General features: G+C 37.1%; 1 long non-coding RNA gene across 3 annotated transcripts; it reads left to right on the top strand.

The window, feature by feature from the left end:
- The first annotated feature begins 26 nt into the window (after nucleotides 1-26).
- On the top strand, nucleotides 27-15,341 carry LOC117680275 (uncharacterized). 3 transcript variants are annotated; one of them, XR_015729051.1, is made up of 5 exons: nucleotides 27-180; nucleotides 772-903; nucleotides 9,467-9,600; nucleotides 13,521-13,895; nucleotides 15,242-15,341. It is a non-coding gene; the product is annotated as an uncharacterized LOC117680275 (long non-coding RNA). The 3 variants fall into 3 exon arrangements; XR_015729052.1 differs by lacking the exon at nucleotides 772-903 and having other exon boundaries at nucleotides 34-180; nucleotides 15,242-15,336; XR_004595612.3 differs by lacking the exons at nucleotides 27-180; nucleotides 772-903 and having other exon boundaries at nucleotides 9,151-9,600; nucleotides 15,242-15,335.
- Nucleotides 15,342-16,549: the final 1,208 nt, after the last annotated feature.

Here is a 16,549-nt window from a genome sequence, read left to right as displayed (position 1 = left end):
TGATATCTATGGGCAGGAGGAAGTGGGAGGAGTGAGAGACAAACAAGTGCAGGACAGTACTTGTTGACTTCATAATTAACAGAGATAAATTGTAAAAGAGAAAGTAGCACTTGGCACCCCAAGTTTAAGAGAAGATGAGAGACTAGAGAGATAGGTGACATGAGAGCAAATACTGGCAAGGTGAGTAACAACAACTTTGATTTTATTTATTTAGCATATGGCTACATGGACTTTCAGCAAATACATGAACTTACAGTAGCTCAAATGCCAATGTCCAGTCCACCCAGCCATTTAAGGACAGGGTGGTCTATGCCGAAAAAATCAGACACTGGGCAGATGTAAGCTCTCAATGGACATTCGGACACAATGTGATGTGAGGGGTAGAGACAAGACCCCACTTAAACAATGAGTCCTGGCAGACACCATGTTGGGTACGGATTCTGTTCAGAGTTGACCAATGCTGGCGAGGAAGGTCAAAACCTGGCACCTTTTGTGTAGGGTCATCTATGTAACTGCCTGTATCTGGGCATTCAGCAATCCATTTGGCTTCCCACTGTGTGTTGATGTCAAAGTTGTTAGACAGCTGTTGAGCAACCTGTAATTTTGTTGTACTCCTTCACTAAGGCTTCCTGCCTTCATAAAGCTGGTGGTGCAATGTGGCTCAGGATGGGGAGCCATTTTGTTTATCCGTTGCCATGTATTTAGAGAGCCAGGAGTTCTACAAAGATGTCTGACTGCCAACTGTTGTTAACTGCCAATTCTTCAATGTAGGCTGGCTGTCAACTGTTGCTAGCCATTTGGTTCACACTTCCGTGCTATCCAGGGTGCACCCCGAGGAGGCGAACTAGCATCACACCCCTGAAATCAGACAGGACTGTTTTGTGAACCCATCCCAAGTGCAGTGTAAGAAGTAGACTGTAAACTGCCTACTAACAGTTCAAAAGAAGTTCAATATTTAAACCTTTCAGCATCTGTCTGTCTGTCTATCATCTCTATCTGTCTGTCCATAAGTCTGTCTTTCTCTCTCTGTCTCTTTACAGATCTTTAATCTATCAGAAGCTGTTCTTTATCTTACTAAGGTTATGGTATCTACAATAAAATAACTTAGTCACTTAAGTTGAATCTCTGAATTCTCATGAGAGTGCTGCGTTCCAGGAAAATGAATATCGAAGAGAATATACAATGGAACATGCTCAATTTACACAGATTACTTTCATTTTAAATACTTTTGCATCTATCTCAATCAATCAATTAGTCAATCAATCTTCTATCTATGAATATCCTAGCATCTGGTTCAAAATAATACTGTGACACTGCAACATAAATGTGGGGAGATTTTTTGAAAAAACCCTTGGAGTTAGATTTGTGTTGATCATATTTATTTTATTCAAAAACTCACAAGTTTTTTTCTTTCATTGCTTAAATTGCAATAGAATAAGGGATATGCACAAAATACTAATAGCATTAGTAATAGCACTTAGACTTCTATACCATTTCATAGTGCTTTAAAGCCCTCTCTAAGCGGTTTACAAAATCAGCATATTGCCCCCAACAATCTGGCTCCTCATTTACCAACCTCGGAAGGATGGAAGGCTGAGTCAACCTTGAGCCTAGTGAGATTCGAACTGCCAAATTGCAAGCAGCTGGCAGGCAGCAGAAGTAGCTTTCAGTACTGCACTCTAATCACTGCGCTGCCACCACTCACTAAACTTGTGTATTAATGAGAAATTTCAATCTATGTACAAAAATATAATATGTTTATAGTCAATTGTAATATTATGTTGGCCTACTCTAATTCCAATAATTCATGTAAGACTTACTAAGGCTAAATCAAAAGGAAGAGAAAAAAGCAGCAGGTATTATGGCGTAAACTTAACATAAGAAAGAAACAAAGAGAACACATCATTAATAATCCATAATTTAGGGTCTGACTAACTAAATTAAATCAAAATTTAAAAATTGTAAAATCAAACATAAGACATGCCTCAAAAAGTAAAAGCAAGAGTCAAAGATTTGATAATATCCAAAGAGATTGCTTTCTGGTTATTTTCAGTGCAAGATCATAAATTCAGAAATGATATTGTCAGAATCTTGATGATCATATATAAATCCTCTGGGAGCTTCTCTTTGAGAAAGGTGGGTAACTTTAGAAATATGAAATATAAATAAATAATTAAAATCCTGGCTGAGTTGAGGACACTATGGTTATAAAACTATGCAATTGATCGACAGGCCAAAATCATAGCATTTATCAATGAAATAGCTCTATTATAACATATTTGAGTATTTGAAATAATTATGTCTGGATTAGAAATAATTATAATATATCCTTTATAAAACTAAAAGGTCTGAATTTATTTTAGGAAATGTAAAAACCTATATACATTTTGTACCAAGCCAGGGGAAGACTGTCAGAATCTATAGCACAGTATGTAATTATAATCATAATGTTGGCTATACAATAATTTGATCTCTAATACAAGCTTTTTAAAATTTATTCTTTTACTATTTTTAAAATAGATCTTTAGTGGTATCCTGTTCCAAAGACAGTCATGTAACAAAATCTCCATTAATGCTGAAAATTCTGCCATTTCCTATTGTATTTTCTTAATAGAGTCTTTATCTTTCAATAAAGAGACTTCAAGGACTGCTTAAAGTAGGTCTTTAATTTCTTATCAAACAATAAAATAGTCTCACAAGAATATGACCCTGAAGCTGTATTAGTGTCTATATTGAGTGTTTTAATTTTAAACAGCAAAGAATGAGATATCAGGACACAATCCATCTAAAAAAATTATATCTGTGCTAGAAGGAAATATATTGCAATTGAGAAGATTTAATAGGTATTCAGTTAAATTCAGACATATAACTTTATAATTTGAAATTTTGTTTGGGCTGATTAAAAAATCAGTTGTAGGGATTATTACAATGATTGTGATGGTTTTCAATGAAAGGAAATTAAAATAAATAACTTACCTTATCTCACTGACCTTCATTGTCCCAAGTATTAGAAGCTTCCTGAGACCAATTTGTTTGATTAAAATTACTTTCATTGTTAGATCAGGGGATCTAGCTGGCTGAGGAACTCTGGGAGTTGAAGTCCACAAGTCTTAAAGCTGCCAAAGTTGGAGACACCTGTGTTAGATGATCCATTAGATTGAATACAGATATTGATTATATATTGTCCTGTAGCACTTTTGATTATTGTAAATACAGGGGTCTAGATGTTGATCACTCTGACTATCAAGTTGTGATTATTTTCTATTTTATTAAAATGGTGCTTTTTTTGTAAATTAACTTTCTTATTATTTTAATTGAAAAAGAGCATATAAATGGAAGATATATTAAAATAACAAGAGAGCCAAGGAGGTACCTACTGCTATTTCGGGGTCTAATTTGGTAGCCTAATTTGCTGGAGTCAGTATTTAGTTTATCACAGTTAAACTGAATGAGCTCAAAGCAATAGGGAGTAAGTTCTTACTTTGTACATTTAATATGTAGACAAACTCAGCTAAATTTACCTGGCAGCAGGAAGCATACTTGAGGGAATTGAGGCCTTGGAGCTTTAATTATTTAAAATTATAAAGTTAAAAAGTGATAATTTGGGCTCAGGAAGACTATAATACTAGGGGATTTAAGGGAAGTGAGATAAGGAAGTAACCATTGGGCCCACATATTTTATTTTATTATTAATTTTAGCTTCTTTCATTGAAAATGAAAATCATCACAATAATTGCAATCATAACAGTATCCAATGGGTTTTTAAATATATCAAATAATAGGCACATTTTGGCAGCTTTTATTCTCCAGAATGTTTTTAAAGGAAACGTACTTGTATATAAGAGCTAGAAGCCATGTGGGAATTTTAGAAAGTAAAATAGCAAATCTTCAATGTATATGATTTTTTCCATATTTATCTGCTGATCCTCCATATAGCCAAATAACCTTCTTTTGGATTATGAATGAGTAGAGGAATATTTATTTATTTAATGTATTTATGTAGTTTGTCAAACATGTATAAGATAACAGATATAAGTATAAACATGATTATGAATACAGGAAATGGATACGAATAAATGGGAACAGTAGGTGTTGTGGCTCCGTCCTCCGAGCCTATCTTATCGGAGGAAGAAGGCTCCGAACATGAAGGAGAGGAGACGGCCAGGCCTCCCTCTCCAGGACCCTCCTCTCTGGCAATGTCTCCAGAGGACATCAAAGGCCAGACGATAGGCTCAGAGCCAAGCACATCCCCGCAGCCACAGGTGAACAGCGACGAGGAAAATAAGTGCTGGCTGGACCCTCGCCAGAGGCACAGGGAGAAACGTGCGCAGCAGAGGGGAAGGCGTGCCAGAGATTAGCTGAGTCACTGGAGCACACCCCACAGGCTATAAAAGGGAGTGTGGTGGCCATTCCGACTCTGTGACGGACAAAGCTAATCTCTGGCGAAGCACTTTGCACCTTCGGACACAACACCTATTTTGCTGTGGGTTCAATTACGAACTGTGTGTATTTTTTGTCTGTGTTATCGGAGTAAAAGCCCTTGGCAGGCAGCCACGGAGTTGCTGCCAAGTTCCTTATCACTGACATTGTGTGTTTGAAAGGTTTATTTAACCCTCGGCTGGCTGGTTGGGTGTGTGCTTGGTACGGGGACAGAACAGTAGGACAGGGACTGTAGGCACATTGGTGCACTTATACACGCTCCCTTACAGACCTCTTAGGAATGGGGTGAGGTTGACAATAGTCTAAGGTTAAAGTTTTCGGGGTTTGAGGATGTAACAACAGAGTCAGGTAATGCAGTGCAGGCATTGACCACTCTGTTGCGGAAGTCATATTTTCTGCAATCGAGTTTGGAGAGGTTTACCTTGAGTTTGTATCTATTGTTTGCCCATGTATTATTGCGGTTGAACCTGAATATGCTTTCAAGATGCACTGAGAAATGTGCAATTTTAGCTAAGCATTCACATAGCTGAATTAAAGCCTGAAATTGTTGAAATTCCACTTGTTGATAGGAAATTGATGTACCGGTTGCTATTTACCTAAGAGAAACTGAGGTAAAATCAGTGTTATTAAACATAAAAATTATATTTTTATCAAGAGGCTTAACCCCCCACCTTTTAAAAAAAACCTTTCAATATAATAAGCTTCTTGTCATTTTTAGTTATAATATACCTTTGAACCACTGAAAAAGGCTTGCAATATAGGCCTTTTGACTAAATGTTTGCAGATCATCTCACCTGGAACTGAAAAATATGATTTTGCAGCAATATATTGAAAGAAACTAAACAGTAAATAGAGTATCCAGTGACAAGTTATCCAAGAGGCATTAATTATTACAATGTTTCAAGCCTTTTTCCGTGACCTTTGGAACTAATTAGTATAACGAGATTGATATTTACAAGTGTGCTATTTCTTTACAAATTAATAAGACTGATTTTGATAAATAAAAATATATAACTATATAAACCCTTTTAAATAGTTATTGCAAGCATATATTCCTAAAGAAAGATCTCTATGGTTTTAATCAATATAAAATAAACTATGAAGACTTTTAAAATATACTTTGTAGTATAAATGTAATTAATGTAAAGGCAATTTTCAATAATGTTGATTTTATATCATTACAGACATATATAACTTTGCATTAAAATGTAGATGTTACCATCAATGTGTGAAATTAGGCATTTTATACAATTCTTAGGAAATCTATAGAATGCCAAAATGGGACCTTAGAGTATGAAATGCTTAATATTTCATAGATTTCCTAGGCCCGTGATGGTGAACCTATGGCACGCGTGCCACAGATGGCACGTGTAGCCATATCAGTGGGCACGCCAGCTCAGCTCTGGCGCACATGCGCGTGCCGGCCACCTGATCAGGCCTTCTGGGCCCACCAGAAGTAGGGAAAAAGGCTGTTTCCTGCCTCCAGAGGGCTGGGGTGTGTGTGTGTGTAGAAGGCCCATTTTTCTTTCTTACCTGGCTCCAGATCCTCTCTATGCATCTGCGGAGGGCGAAAACAGCCTTTCCCACTCCCTCGGACGCCCTCCAGAGGCCTGAAAGGGTCCATTTCCCAGCTCCCAGTGGGACAGGAAGTGATGTTTTTTGCTGTCCCCAGCCTCCAGAGAGTCCTAGAGAGGTTCTGGAGGCTGGGGACAGCAAAAAACATCACTTCCTGTCCCACTGGGAGTTGGGAAATGGGTCCTTTCAGGCCTCCGGAGGGCGTCCGAGGGAGTGGGAAAGGCTGTTTTTGCCCTCCGCAGATGCATAGAGAGGATCTGGAGCCAGGTAAGAAAGAAAAATGGGCCTACCAGACCATTGCGTGCAAGGAGCAGGGGGAGGGAGGGTTGCGTGCGCATGCGCAGGGCAGGGTGCATAGAATTATGGGTGTGGGCACGCACGTGCGCAAACGTCCCCCCACTTCCTGGTATGCGATGGCAAAAAGATTAGCTATCACTGTCCTAGGCATTCAATGCAATGCCAAAAGGCAAAGCAGCAAAGTATAAAATACTTCTGCTAAAATGCCTTTCTAGCAACAAATAGGTCAGTATCAGTCTTTTTCTATTGGGTTTTTTTTTTTTTTTTTTTTGCCTTATTTCACTGTTGTTGGAGTAGTTGGAGGCTTCCCAAAAGTCACCCTGGTTATCTTTTCCCAAACCAAGCAATTTACTTTCATCAAGAACTTAATATCATTTAATCTTTGTAGAAGCATATGATCATTGCTGTCTTGATCAACAGTATGCTTGTTTGGGGGTTTAGCCAATCCAAGCCACTGTGGCTCAGTGAAGAAATAGAATATAGTTTTTAATAGAATTCTTTATTATTTACAATATTTATTTTTATTATTATTACTATCATAAATATGTTTTTTAAAAAAATAAACAATTATTTTATTATTATTAATATCAGAATGAAAAATAAGATTCAGAGTATACTTGTTATTTAAAGACAGACATATGCAGTTAACATAATACCTTTACAGGTGGTCATTGTTTAGTGATTGTCTTGGACAGCAGCTATGGTAGCTGGCCAATGAATTTTATCACCTCATTGAATTATCTGCCTATCAGAGTTTTTCTGAAGTGGCAAGTTTAACAAAGCTTTGGGCTTCATTCATTTTCTTAGCTTTTAGATTCTTTAATCTCCATTGAAATGTGACACTTATATGATGTTTCTTGCCAATACTGTTGGACTTCAACTCCCAGCATCCAAAATATGGGCTCAAGCCTAGGCAATCCAGAATATTTTCTGGGGACAAACTTTATTTTTAAACTGAGCATAAAGTTTAAATCTCTTGAAAATGAATGAATGCCAGGCTAATTCTTTTAAGCAAAGGCCCAGTAAAGGTTCCCCTCGCACATATGTGCTAGTCTTTCCCCACTCTAGGCGGTGGTGCTCATCTCCGTTTCAAAGCCGAAGAGTCAGCGTTGTCCGAAGACGTCTCTGTGGTCATGTGGCTGGCATGATTTAAATGCCAAAGGCTTGCATTTTTTACGTGCTTTTGAACTGCTAGGTTGGCAGAAGCTGGGACAAGTAATGGGAGTTCACTCCATTACATGGCACTAGGGATTCAAACCGCTGAACTGCCAACCTTTTGATCGACAAGCTCAGCACTTAGCCACTGAGCCACTGTGTCCCTTAAAAGGCCCAATATTTATTGCTTTTTGGGGCAGTGGAAAGCAAGGCTTGAGCTTCTCTGTTTACTTTCTGTATGTATAAGTAAGTAAAAGAGATGATAATTAGTTTTACTGCCAAATTCAATAGGAAGAAGCCACAAGGGGAAAAATGATTCTAGAGAAACAAACTTTTCTGATTCTGTCACCCCTACTAGGTAGACCAGATCCATAGCAAGACTACTTGAATTGTGATTTATAATAACAGCATCCTGCATCCTGATTGTGTTGCTCTTCCTCCTCCATTTTATTTTCCAGTGAATCGAGCTTTTCTGAGCTTTTCCAAATGTTATCTTATTTTTTCTCTACATTCAACTGTATAGATGGAGTATGAACTCATATAGGAAAGTGAAAAGGTATTATCCTGAATACGGTAGCTGCAAAATGTGAGGATGCAAGCTGAAAACTACTGAGTGCATGCTGTCAGTGACTGTTTCCTGTTGAGTGAGCAGGGACAGTTAAGGGAATATAAGGCAGCCAAGTTCTAGTAAGTAGATTCTCTTGTTGAGTAAACAGGGAATACGAAGGGAAGTGTGCTGGTGGAATCAGCTAGAGAATTTCACAGTATGTATTTGACTATCCTGAAAAATTAAAAGGGAATTAAGAAAAAATAAAAGCCCTTTTACTGGTAGTGATTTTTTTAAAAAAACGAAGATAGGTTTCTCCATTCATAATGTGACTTGCAATTTTTATGTCATGTTACTATTTTTATCTAAACAAAACCTGGCACATATTTGCCGTAGGTGCACACTTGTGGTTATTTTTGAAGAAAGAACCAAACAAACAAATCTTGGAACAGCGAGAGGCCAGAGTACATCTTGCAAAGGAGAATGAAGATTTTTTTTTTTAGAGCAAAGGAAAGATGTCCATGATAAATCAGTTGAACAAAAGATTAAGTTCGAGAGATGAGAGTGATAATTACAAACAAGAGACCTAGAATATTCTATAATCCAATGGAATTCAGTCAGGCCCTCAAGAGAAAAAGAGGCTTTGATTCTCCAATGGAAGAAAGTGAGAGTCTTTGGAACAACAATAAGGATAGTAGATATCTGAACAGCAAGAAAACACAGCTGTATCATTCAACTCGTAATTGTAAAAAGTACAGGTTAAATGACAGTTATCTCTTCCTTCTAATGTGTTGGGAGTGGCAATATATTGGGGGTGGGGAATGACACTGGAATACTGTTACAATTATTTCATCATGGACTCTGAATACCTAGAAAGAAAGCTTAATATGCTGGAGACTTAAGCAATACCATCTACCAGTGGTGGGTTGCTCCTGGTTCGATCCGGTGAACCAGTAGTAAAACTGATAGGAGGCTCCGCCCATCAACCTGTTATGGAAGAAAGGATATAAGAGACATCCCTTTGGGTCCGCCAGAGCTAGTTTATTGCGCAATAGGTTCAGAGAGGTATGCGTACCAAAAAATCTGAACAATTTTATGATTCTGAGACCACAGTTTTATACATTTTCAAACAAAGGATTCTGTTAACTCAGCAGTTTATATGGTCATATACATTTGTTATATTTAATTGACATTTCCTAATTACTAAAGTTTTACATTATCCTTGCCAAACAATCATAATTCTTCTGTAAATTACTGGAGCATAGATTCAAATTATCTTCTGTTGATAAACGACTTCTAGCTCATGTGGATACCTTTGACCTTACCAACCTTTAAGCTGTATGTCATTAGAATGTTCCTATCTTCTGACAACTTAAGAGGCCACCTAAAGGTATCAAAAGGATTTTGGCTGACTTTGTACTTTTTCCAACCGGATGCATTTCCTGCTTTTAGAATAGAGTGAATAGAAAGTTATCCAGTGGTCATCTATCAGATCCCGCTTCATCTACATTAAACCCGGACGTCATCATAGACAATCTGCGCATGCACAGAAGCTCGTGTGCTCCCATTGCGAACTGGTAGTAAAGGTAAATAGAACCCACCCCTGCCATCTACCGTTTCATTGAAAAAAAAAGATGGAAAGAGAAACTATAAGTGAACAGTTGGCTAGGAAAATGAGGTTGTAAATAAAGATTTGGTTTCTGAGACAACAATTTGAGTAAATTGGATGATAGTTGACTGATAATGGAATGAGAAGCTCAATCAGGAAGACTTTGAACTGAATCCTGTGGAATGAAAATAACTGTGAAACAAATCCTGAAGTAAGGGCCTCACAAAAAGACTTATCCAGTATAGAGTGCTGTTGTATATGTGTAACTCCCAGAAGCTCCCACATAATCATCCATTTGAGAGTGAAATCATGATGCGCGTAGAAAAGCAGACCACTAATACTTGTGTCCCCATTTGCTGCCTGTTGCTTCTCCCTGCACCAGATACCAGAATGGAAATTAGATCATTGTGTTTATGGCCATTGTCTGCAAACTAATGTTTCAGTTATGGGAAATAAATGAAATTAATTTGAAAATGCAGGAAGACAAATATAATTTAATAATTATAACAGGATGATGCAATGACTCCTATAACTGACCTATAATAATGAAAGCCTATGATTTATTCACAAGGAAGAGATGTGACAAAACGATAAGAAGTGTTGCACACAGTTAAAGACATTCTTTTGCCACTTCAGTGAAGGTTTAATGATACTGCAGAAAATATCCCAATTAAATAAATGGAAGAACAAGTAAAAAAAAAAAGTTATTGGTGCTTATTGCATAAGATATTACAAATATTTCAAAGATGCATGAAGTAAACTTAGTGAGAGAATTTAATTACCCTTTCATCTATTGGTGACAAACTGTACCAAGGGTGGTCCTTACAGGAAATTAATGACTTTTCATTTTGATGATTTTATCCTTTGAAGGGTTGAGAAGAGGAAAAAATATATCAACTAATAGGAAAAAAAAACATGTTTCAAATATCTTAAACATTCTTTTATTTATTTGTTTGTTTATTCACATCTTTCCAGAAAGTTTAATTACTCATTGCCACATATTAGAAGATTTACTCTAATGCGGAAGATAGTCAGTGAGCTACAATCCTGATGCAACTAAGTCCTACCTACATTAGACAGCTTTGCCAATGCATTATGCCCAGTTGGCACCACACCTCACCACCATCATCAATAATGAAGAACTCTTTATTAGGAGCCTGGATAGCTCTGCAGACAAGGCACTGTAATTTAACACCAGCTGTCTGCAATTAAAGTAAGTTCGAATCTTGCCAGGCTCAAGGTTGACTCAGCCTTCCATCCTTTCTAAGGTAGGTAAATTGAGGACCCTGTTTGTGGGGGCAATAAGCTGACTTTGTATAAAATATACAAAAGTATGAAGGCTATTGCTTAACGCACTGTAAGCTGCCCTGAATCTCTGGAGAAGGGCGGCATATAAATCAAATTAAAAAAAAAAAATTAGGAGATTTCATATTATTGAAGCTTAAAAATAAATAGAAACAATAAGATTTTCCTGGTACCCACAAAATCCCCTGATTAGAAAGAGCCAAGATATACCAAGATATACTGAGTTAGCAAAGTAAGCTTTTAGCTTTTATTCTCTAAATGAAATTTAGGGTATGATAGTCCTTAATTTACAAACATTCATTCAGTGACCATTTGAATTTACAATGGCATTAAAAAAAAGTGACTTATGACTGTTTTTCAGACTTTTCACACTTACCACCCGTGGTTGGATGATCAAAATTCAGGCACTTGGCAACTGGCATGCATTTGTGACAGTAACAGTATCCCAGGGTGATGTGATCACTATTTGTAACCTTCCCAGATGACTTCTAACAAGCAAAGTCAATGGGGGAACCCAGATTCATTTAACAACTTCATGATTCGCTAAACACCTGCAGTGATTCGCTTAACAACTGGGGCAAAAAAGGTCATAAAATAGGGCAAAACTCACTTAACAACTGCCTTGCTTAGCAGTGTAAATTTTGGGCTCAACTGTGGCTGTAAGTTGAGGACTATCTGAACTATTGTTTAATTAGGAAGATTTATGTTCTTTCCTGAATAAATTGAAGATGGTGTGCTTTCCTCAATCACATTTTCTCTGTCTTAAAAAAATGGGATAGAATAAGTATTTTGAAAAGTTTTTGTGGTGAAACCCTAGAGCAGGGATGTCAAACTGGCAGCCTGCGGGCCGGATGCGTTACGAACAGGCCACGCCCACCCCAGCCCACGTAAAGAGAAAAAACATTGTAATACATCACAAGATGCCAACGTGATGCCGTGAGTTTGACACTCATGCCCTAGAGTGTCAGGATTGCCAACTATTTTCATTCCCTTCCAACAGAAATGTTGGAACTCCCATCTTTTACTGTTATATTTTAATGCTGCCCAATACAAGCTGGAGTGCAAGGTTTTTCCCCGCCCCTTATCTAATCTTGGCACAGCTTGGTTTGAATTGATTTGGCTTTGAATCCTGAATTGAATTGAATTTTGACCATTCTGGATCATGAACTGAATCAGGTTTAATTTTCACAGTTCTTTTTTAACATTGTAGAAACCATATATAAAATTTGTTACTTGCTGATTAGGTCAAAATGTTACTTTTTCTGTCTGCTGTGCATATCAAACAGACTGGAAGAAAGATAGGGAATGGAAAATAGGGAGGGATAGAGGTTTTGGAAAACTAATAAAGAAAAGATAACAAAAAAGTTTTTTTTAGATTTGAAGTCATGTGTTTTTTTTTTTTTTTTTAAAGAATGGGAAAGACTCAGAGAAGGAGAAAGGATGAGAGATAGGATTAAAGCAGAGACCTTTATAGGTTCATTTATACTATACACTGAAGAACAAGTAAATCTTGGTTGGAGGAATAACAGCAATTCTGCTCAAAAATAGCTTTTAAACATAAATACACTTCCACAACCAACAACAGCAGCTATATTTTCTGACATTAAAAATATATTTCTTTAGCTTTGTTTTCTGCATGCTGGTATTTACTGCTCTGAGCAGCTGTGGGGAGTGGCACCAGCAAAGGTTTTTCTCCTCTCTGAAAAATTGCCCTGGTAGAATGTGTATTGGTAGGTTTAGTTCCCCCCAAAAATGGCTTATGCCATTCTTATGTTATATGCCAGGGGTATCAAACTCAAGGCCCAGGGGCCAGATGTGGCCCATGGGGTGCTTAGATCTGGCCCACAGGGCCACCCTGCAAACAGTGAAAGACCGGCCTGCAGTTCCTCTGCCAGTGAAAATGGTCTTCCGAGCTCTTCTTTTCGCTGACAGAGAGTTGCAGGAGACTATTACACCCAAAAATGGAGCTCGGGAACCCATTTTTGCTGGCAGAGCGCTCAGGCCACCACAGGTGCCCTCACACGAGTGACATCGAGCTGGCCACGCCTACCCCAGCTACGCCCACACCAGCTCCTTGAGGTCAAACACAACCCTGATGCGGCCCCCAATGAAATCCAGTTTGACACCCCTCTTCTATGCTCATGTAACCTCTTAGATGCCAAAAACAAAACCAAACAGGTTGAAAGACTGAATGTTTGTTGTTGCTTCAGTCTCACCATCAGATATGGAAGGTGGGATTACTTACTAATTAATTAACTACTCCTATTTTGCAAACATCTGTCTGAGGCCTGATGAGGCTTAGTGCTTTCAAGTGATAATTTTTTAAAAAAATTAATGGATTGTCTATTGGAGAATTGGCAGATCACTTTGAAAAGCTACATTTTTTTCTTTTTATTATAGAATTTAAAAAGTAGTTTGCTATTTTTGTGTCATGCCTGGCTTGAATCACATATTTGATTCTGAATAAATTCCTACCAAGCCATTATAGAGGTCTTCTTCTCTCACAACTCACTAGAAACTCTAGGCAGCTCTAGAAAGAATAACTTCTTTTGTGATTGTACAAGATTTTCTTTCTTTGGAATGTATTTACAGCAGGAACCTCCCTATGGAATTCACCATCTGGCGTTGCATTACATTCAGCTGCCTGAGGGACAACTGATCAACCACATCAAGGGAATCTTGATTTAGATTTTGAGCACAAACAAGAGGATCTCTAACCCAACCTTTTACAATTTGATGTTCCTGCCAGAAGTGTTTGGAGCTTCACCCTCAGCATTCCCTGCCTGTAAGCCGATCATGAGTTCATAGAGTTGGCAAAAGCTAATCTAGGTCCTTGCATTACATCATTGTGCTAGAATAAACTCATTTAAACTAACTGATTTCCACTATTTTTGTAATATGCTGCTTCTGCTGTGTGGGGAACTGCATTGTCCTCATAGGGAAAGAAGATAAGAATGAGCAGATAAAGTAAGTATTCAAGAAATTATGTTCTCATAGAAAATAATGCTCAACTCTAGTAGGACTAGGAAGAATCTAGTAGGACTAGGACTAGGAAGAATTTTAGGACACCCAGTACTGTAGACCTTCCATCCTTAGTTCTGGATGCGTTATAAATCTTTTATTTATGAACTCTCAGTTCTTGCTTGAGGAGCAGGTGGCAGCAATGCCCATGGCTGCATTTGTACAAATTCATCTTCTGTGCCAATTGAACCCATTCCCAGATCAGGAGTTTATCAGTCTTGGTCTTTAGTCAGCTCCCAGTTGAATTACTGCTATGCACTCGGAAATTGCCTTTGGCAGGATGTGGCAATTATGGGTATGCCTTGGTACACCTATATTACACTGTTACTTCGTGCAATTCAGGATGCTGGTTATCATGACATAGGGCTGTTTATTTGTGGGACTGCCTGCCCCCCTCCAAATAATTTCATCTATCCTACTGGATTTGATAGAGATGGCAGGCTTTGTGTGTCTTCTCTGAAGATATGCCATCTGTTATAACATGTGTATGCCCTATAGAAGAGTTTAGATCCCTCCACCCCAAGAAATTCAGAGAATCTCAATTTATTGGCTTGTCAAAGTGTATTGAATACCTGCCTGTTCCAGTGGGCATTGGACCAAGGTATTGAATGAGTTCTACTTGTCTTAATGGATGCTTTGTAGGCATGAAGGCTTGTCTTCGGCTACTCCTTGGGGTTTTCTAGTGTGCACGGGGGGGTGGGGGGGTGGGGGGGGAAGCAGTGAGTCTATGTTTTTATTTCCATTTTTAAATGTGTTGTAAGTTGTTCAGAGTGCTTTTGAATTGGGTAGCCATACAAATGGAAGAAATAATTAAATAAAAAGAGCCACTCTGCCAAGGCCTAAGAATTATATGTCTGCCAGATTTTCTGCATGATTAAAATAGCATGTGGGTTGCTAAAATACCATCCGTATTTTTTTTTTAAAAAAAGAATGTCTATTAAGGCTGTTATCTTACAGGCAGCAATAATTTAAATTTTATATGTGTAAAAAAGAATGAACTCTTATTTTTATGTAAAAATGATAGATTTCAATGTTTTTGGCAAGAACTCCCACAGAAAACACCTACAGATGCCATTCAGCCTGCAGAAAGGCATAGGTACTTAACGCACTTAAAGAGAACACCTACATGTTGGCCTTGTTATTTCATTTATTACAAGATTAACTTTTTAAAAAACACATTTGTGTATTGGCATAAATGCTAAGGTTATACATGAAATTTCTTCCAGATTAAAATATAAGGAACATTTATTCATGACAACAGAAAGGAAACAATTTTTTTTGTCTCTTCTCAGCATGGAGAACTTGTGTGTATAAGTACATGAATCAGCTTGCCAGTACAAGGGAAGCTTGTTTCCTTGCCAACAAGGATAAATGGACCCTGAGTTAGAATATAATGTTTCTAAACATATGTGAAAAAAGTATGTTTGCATTCTTGTTTTTGGCAATATTTAAGTCACCCTAACACCCTGTACTATCTTTGAACTTTAAGTATCATGTAAGAATGTTATACTTCATAGTCCAGGACATAGCTGGCAAACATAATTTACTTGAATTTTAATAATTAAAATTTAGTTTATAATGAAATTAATGGTTATCATAAAGGCTGTTATTTTTAAATTTTCCCTTTATTTAGATATGAAATTGATTTTGGTTACACTATGATAAAAAAATGAACTCTCTACATGCCTAAAGACTTTTCATTTGTTTTGTTATATCTCTAGAGTGTTATTAAATAAGTTCTGATTTTTTTAAAAAACCTATCCTGATACTACAGTGAGAACTATGTTATTTAATTCAAAGAAAAAAACAGTTGTTTTTGTTTATTAATCTTAAAATCTGCTAATGTACCAAATCTTTCATTTTTCATCAAAAATTCAATCCTTTCCAGACAGTTAATAAAATCAAACCGAATCATCAGCAAAATCTATCAATTTAAAAGTTCTTATTTTTAATTTTTAAGCCCACTATCTTCTTGTCTTGTCTAACAAAACTTGAAGAACCAAATAAACAACAAAGGGGACAAAGGATAACCTTGTCTTGTTCCTTTCAAGTTATGTCAATAATGGTTTAGTCAAATCACTATTGACTACAATTTGATCATTTTGAGATGCATTTATCAATTGGATTTCTTGAAATCAATTCTCAGCAATATCCATATCTTCCCAAACTTCAAACAGAAATACCCAATTCAAATTGTCAAAAGCTTTCTCAACATCTAAGAAGATTGCACAGCTTGATAGACATTCTATCACATTCAGTGTAGTCCTCACATTGTCTTTTAATTTCATTTAGGTAAAGTCAACACTGATCTTCATGAATAAACTATTGTAAAAACTTTTTTAGTTTATCTTCCAAAATTGATAGCAGTTCCATCATTGTTCAATAAAGAAATTGGTCTATAATTCTTAGTAGAAATTAAATCTTGGTCTTTTGGTAACAATGCAATATTGGCCTCTTTCCAAGATTCTGGAATTGCAGCTCCTTGTAAAATGGAATTCATCATTTTCTAGAGTGGTTACAAAAGTTGATCCAAACTGAAATATTAATAGTGCTAACTTCAAGAGTTAAGAAAAAAAGTGATGCTCTGACTGACACCTTTA

Source organism: Pantherophis guttatus, chromosome 8 (genome assembly GCF_059756535.1).
Source record: "Pantherophis guttatus breed Tessera chromosome 8, ASM5975653v1, whole genome shotgun sequence".
Classification (NCBI taxonomy): domain Eukaryota; kingdom Metazoa; phylum Chordata; class Lepidosauria; order Squamata; family Colubridae; genus Pantherophis; species Pantherophis guttatus.
Note: the sequence above shows the minus strand (reverse complement) of the source record. Positions and strands in the feature narration are given on the sequence as shown.